At 34.9% G+C, this 6,316-nt stretch overlaps 1 protein-coding gene across 1 annotated transcript in view; it reads right to left on the reverse strand.

Annotated features, from left to right (window-relative positions):
• LOC112455955 (diuretic hormone receptor-like) overlaps window positions 1-4,888 on the reverse strand; it is a gene marked incomplete at its 3' end in the record, with an annotated part of 6,487 nt that extends 1,599 nt beyond the window's left edge. Inside the window, exon 1 of the mRNA XM_025018183.1 lies at window positions 4,726-4,888. The remainder of the gene's footprint in view (window positions 1-4,725) is intronic.
• Between the last annotated feature and the right edge of the window lie 1,428 nt (window positions 4,889-6,316).

The following is a 6,316-nucleotide window of genomic DNA, read 5'->3' on the forward strand; positions in this document are numbered from 1 at the left end:
CTCTCTCTCTCTCTCTCTCTCTCTCTCTCTCTCTATCTCTCTATCTCGTAATAGACTACAAATAAAAGATTACAAGTCTAATACAAGTTTTCGTTGTCTTGATCAACTACAAAAAGATGAGTATTCAAGATATTGAATCTTTGTCAGTATATAAATAACATATCACGTACATCTTTCATTCTTTTACGTTCGTCAAAATTAAATTTGTCTTGATTTCTCTTCACATTCTTACTTACTAAAAGTACAGTAAATTTAAAAGAGATTAAGAGTATGGCGTCGAGAAAGGACAACGTTCCATTGGATAAAATCACTGGAAACTCGTTGGTACGATAAACGTCTTCACATTAAGCGAAACATCAAGTGTGCGCCTAATTCTAAATTGAGATATGTTCTGCTTAATTAGGGAGGTACTCTTAATTAGAAGGATTATATCTCATTAATGTTTCAGTGTCGCGTTCTCTTGACTTATCGTCAACTGTGAATTTTGTAGTTGTCCATGTTGATTTACCAGTAGATACCATTGATAAATTAATCACCATTAATCACCAGTTTCTTTATCCGCCGACATACGTTTAATCTTTGAAAGATAAACCGAGAGTCAAGGTGTTTTCTTCTTTCTGACATGTAATTATCCTCTTCGCATATACTGTGAAGGATAAAGTTCTTTCGTAAGGAATACACTCTGTGAGAAAGAGAAAATTACGATATGAGATTCCTGAGGAAAATTTTCTAAAGATTTTCCGAAATATTTGAAATAACTTAAAAAATAATTGGAAATAACGACACTATGACGAAAAGCAGTCACGTATTTTCTCTTTTCATTTCATTTCATTCACCTAAAGATTATTGAATCGTATATATTCGGACGGAATATCGCGACTCGACTCCTTCGCACGTTCTCACGTCGCGTACGCTTTGAAGTACGAGATGCGTGCTCGGAGCTCGGATCGACTGTCAAACGGTTGCTATCCAAACGGATCATCCATCACGAGGCTCTTGGTTCACGAATATGCCACTTCGGAACTATTAGACGAAGCTCTTGGATACTCGAAATCAATAATATCGACCGTCAATAATGGTAACGTAATAGTCATTCCTACAGACGCAAGTCACCGTGTTGGAAGCTGCGACAACTCGCATTCTCCCATTATTCGGGGAAAGCACCCCTTTCGCAGTGCTTCAAGATAGTAATCCTGGAGGCATAGGACAAATATTCCGAACTCTGGTTATTAAACTCTCACACGCGTATCGTTCTATACTCCTTCTTTTTAGCATATAATATATTCTTTCATATTATATATTATACGAATCATCCACTATAATCAATCATAATCGTCATAAACGTTAATATGTATAACCACGCAATAATATATAATCATGATTTATAATAACACAACTTGGCAACCGAGTACTCCTTTATCTAGTTTTTCATGTATGACGACATTGTAACTGATGTTGTACTGTTTATGATGCACCAATGATTTTCACACGCTCGTACACGCACGAGGTGCGTAACGTAAACGCGGAAATAAGTTGTCTTTAGTATGATTATTAATTAATTAACTGCAGACGGAACCAGCAAATCAATGTCATCGTAAAAAGCTTGCAAGCGCTCAAGTTTTAATTTACGGAAGCTGGATTCTCTTTCAGCGGGATTTCTCGAGAGAATTCCTTCGTTTATCGAATCAATGTCCAAGTTTCATTCGTTCGCTATTTCATTCTTTTACTCTCTTTCATTATTTTGGTTCTTTCACCTTTTTCCGTTTTGTATGCGGAGCCACATAGAAAATATGAGCATATCATTTATAAATTTATACGCGCATATATTCATTTAAACTGCACCGTAAATGTTTTTTCGACATAAAATTGAGTATTGATCTCCCTACGTGAATATTTCTACTTTCTTTTCGTTTTTTCGAAAAATATTTTTAAAAGATATATGTATTAAGTCGAAAAGAAAAAAAAGAAAAAACGAAAAAAGAAAGACGTTAACAATAAAACATAGTTATTGTTAATGAAATTCAAATCATTAAATTTTGAGTTTCAAATATTTTAAAAATTTTGTATTTTTTTTTTGTTTTTTGTTTTTTTGCTAGCCTATTCATTTCTTTCTCTCTTCACTTTAATCCTAGCTCGTCACACTCCGCGGTCCAGTGTCGACCGCTGAACATTTTTCGATTTTCTAGGTTTCATATACATATAATAACATAATTTTCTACTTTCTTTATATCAAGTTCTATTTAAACTCAAATTATTTTCTTGACCTGATATTATCATAAACATCTCATTCAGATTCTGTATTTATTTCTACGTTACATAAAGTTTAAAAATATTAATTAGAATAAAAATAATACAAAGTGACAAAATCAAGCGGTTTCACGGACCGGAGTGTGGCGAATTAAGGACTCGAAAATAAGTGTGGCTAGCTAAGGTTAACACGCAGTTTACATCTCCTAGCTGTAAGTAAGTATAAGCGTCGCTTGCTGTTATAAAAATTGCTGCTTTAAAGAAGTTAAAAGAAAACGACTCTTGTGTTTTCGTCAAATTTTTAATTGTAATAAAACGTAAATATTATTTGTACTTAATTCGCATTTCAAAGAAACTATATTTTCTTATCCACGAATCGTTGATCTCGCAGTTTTATCTTCGATAATAAGGACGCGCGCTCCTTCCTAATCTTCGAAACGATGTACCCGGCTTCCGTAATCTTTGCGAGAAACGCGTTACTTGGTACTCTGGGAATGAGTTCCGGATTGCTAATTTAAAAGCGATTGCTAATGCGCGCAGAGGCGAATTCCCTTATTGCCCGAGAGAAGAGGGGAGGGAAGGAAAAAAGAGACTGTAGCTAAAGAGAGTATATGTGCGAATCTTAACCATCCGCCAAGACAATCGCTTGCGATATCTTTATATATTCTTTATCATCTAATCTTTATCGTATTGTACAGCGACGATTATCGCTAAGGAGTTAATTTTTTATGTGTATTATATGACGTTTATTATTAAAGCGACAACTGTCTGAATTGTCCAACGTAATTGTATCATTGCATGTACCTACTTGTATAAACGCAATGTGTGTAATAGCGTCACAATACTACAATATATAAAATGATTTTATAAGACGTATATACACATATATTATGTATTTTTGTCATTATAGAGGTTTCTCGCAGAGGCTATTTCCAACGAAGACAAGTGTCACAAGTTATATTTTATCACACACATACATTTTACATTATACGTATAACCATTCTCTTTTTTGAAAACAAATTCTCTTCTATAATACCGAGTAATATCATATCGTCGTCGCGTTTGTCGGTTAATGATGACACACGCGACTACTACCAGCCGGCGCGGCGCGGCGACACGTGTTCCGGTTCCGGAACCGGAACGAGCAGTCGCACTAGGTATACCGATCCTCGACCAGCTTTGGCATGACGACACGCGACAAATCGGTTTTACGTTCTACGGCAGCTGCGTCCACACCAGACCAGTTGGCACACGTATTATATATTTTCAATTTTTATAATATATATTTTTACCAATCTACAATATCGTTGTTCGCTTACCCTCTTAAATTTGCACTTTTAAACATTTTTAAACTCTTTATTTTTTATCAGAACTTAAAAGTCAAAAGTTGTAGCACCGCTTTTAAGAAAGTTCTTAAGAAAAAAAGCTGACTCAACATTCGCAAAAGAAAATTCGCCACAACGCAAATACGTAAATACGGTTTATCGCGGGCTACTCTGTCTATATTCGTTTAATTTATTTCAATACCATATCTGACACACGTAGATCAACCGGTACATATTTATGCAAGTTCTTAGATACACGTGTTACAAGTTGATATTGAAATAAATTAGACGGATATAAAACGAGTCTACATGTGTATACATATCACAGTCCGAGAAGAATACTGTCACAAGTTAAAATATTTCGATTTTTAGTTAAGCCCATAAAAAGTATGCCTATGTGCTAGTCTACAACCTTGCTTTAAAGGGTATTTAAGCTCTAAGCCGAAAGAACGTGACCAATCACAATAAAATGTGAAGAGACGACTCGACTGTACGTGGTCAATTTCTTACAGCTTAGAGCTTAAATATCCTTTAAAGCAAGGTTGTAGACCAGCACTAAAGTGTATGCCTTACATGCTGTCACAAGTCTACATGCGAAATTCGCTGCGCGGGGCAGAAATGTCGTTAGTTTTTTTTTTTTTCGAACCGGTCATGTGTGGTTTCCTGAATAAATAGTACTGTGATAGTGTGTCATAAGTGAATTAATTGACAAGTGAATCACACCAGACCTCTTCAAAAAACAGTATAAGTTTCATTATAACAAAATGTCGTACGTGTATGTGCGTTATAGTTATTTCACAATTAAAAGAAATTCAATTTTGTTTTTCCTATCTCTTGAAAATTGTATATTTTTGAGTTGTGACAGTGTTCTTCTCGGGGTGCGACATACATACAAAATGAGAAAAAAAAGTTGTTAACTTGACTAAATATGTTCAACTGATTACCATTTTTTAAATTGAAATATTTAAGTATTTAAATCAAATTAGGTCATGTTAGATTTAATATGTCGTATTTAATTTAAATACTTAAATATTTCAATTAAAAAAATAGTAAAATCAGTTGAACGCATTTAGTCAAGTTAACAACTTTTTTTCTCACAATCAGTGTAAAACGAGATATGTAAGAATCTTAGTAGAAGAAAATCGACGTTCACCATCCACGTTCTTTTGTAATGTATCTTTTGTAAAGCACCAGTGCAAAATATAATTTGTACCAATTTTAACAAAGAGTGCTGCGTTCGCGCGCGGTCTCACACTCCGATATGGATTTCTAGGGCCGGTGCCTAGAGTCGACGATGGTCGACGATGACGACTGAGACTGAGCTGCTATCACAGGAGCGAGTACAGGACAAGGAACGAATATGGACGAGCATGCGCCACCGTTCGCGACTCCTCTCCACAGTCTCTCCACCTCGATCCACGTTCCACCGCTCCTTCGCGCGGAGCATCGTCGCCGCGGCGCGGCGCGGCGCGGTGTGATCGTCAACGGGGTTGTCGGAATCGTCACCCCCGTCATCCCACATCGAGGAGCAGCAGATAAAAAAGATTTCTCTCTCTATTTAAATCTCTTTTATCCTATTAAAACATAAGACTTTATCGGAAATTTGCAACCTGCTCCTCTCTATAGCTTTCTCCTCGTCTCACCTTTGCACGTATATCAGGATGATCGATAACGGAGCAGTCCACGGAACGTAAAATGTAAAAGGAAAGCTTTGGAGAAATAGAGAAACGTAAAAGAGTTGCCGTCTTTCGACGGGAACTGTAGCGTCATTATATATTAATTATGTACCTATATAGCATATATTGTACACCGTGTACTCAATCGCAATATAATTTTTCGTCAAATGGCAAGCTCGAGGCTCAAATGTCACTTTCATATCTCGACAAGTATGCAAAATATAATATCCAATAAAATTTTGATAGAAAGATATAGATAGGTAAACTCACTTTCCGACAAGTGATAGTGATATCATATTACGTCTCGCATCGGATGTCTGCGCGGTACATTGAAGGAACCAGCTGCTACTGATTGTGAGTTTTACGAGATACCCCTTTGCCACTTCTCCTGGTGGAAAAGAATTTTTCAAGAATGCTCGCTACGTATAAAATATATCGATCGATATATTTTACTACCTTTATATAATATTTTATTTTTCCTTTTAAAATAAAAATCGATATTTTTTTCAAGACTGACATTTTTCTATAAATGACATTTTAATTAAAATACATTAGATTCTTTTATTTATGTGCATATTGAAATATCCAATTTCAGATAAAAGTCGATAGAAGTGAGAAATGTCTCTCGTATGACCGATGTACGAGTACACGAAGATTTTAATAAATATTCTGTAATAAAATAAAATAAAACAAATCAATCGATATGCAAATAAATAACAAAATAAAACGAAAAACCATCCACAGGACAAAAAATATTCATTTTCATATATACTTGAAATTTGGTTGAAACATCTGGTTGGAAAAAAGAGCTGAAAACGTACAGTGTTGCACAATGTTATAACGATTGAGCTAGAGTAATTAAAGATCGATTTGCACAATACTTTGAGATATATTTTCTCGAAGATAAAAGATAAACTACCGTTAAATCTTATAGTTTATTAGTTTATTAAAAAGATATTTCACTATAGGTGTCTCGAAATTAAAGTTTTGAGACTAGAATAGAATATTTTATTTCAACATCCGCCATTATATAAAACAGAAAAACAAAGAGAGAGAGAGAGAGAGAGA

The sequence above is a fragment of the Temnothorax curvispinosus genome, unplaced genomic scaffold, assembly GCF_003070985.1.
Source record: "Temnothorax curvispinosus isolate PA1 unplaced genomic scaffold, ASM307098v1 QBEX01006544.1, whole genome shotgun sequence".
NCBI lineage: Eukaryota > Metazoa > Arthropoda > Insecta > Hymenoptera > Formicidae > Temnothorax > Temnothorax curvispinosus.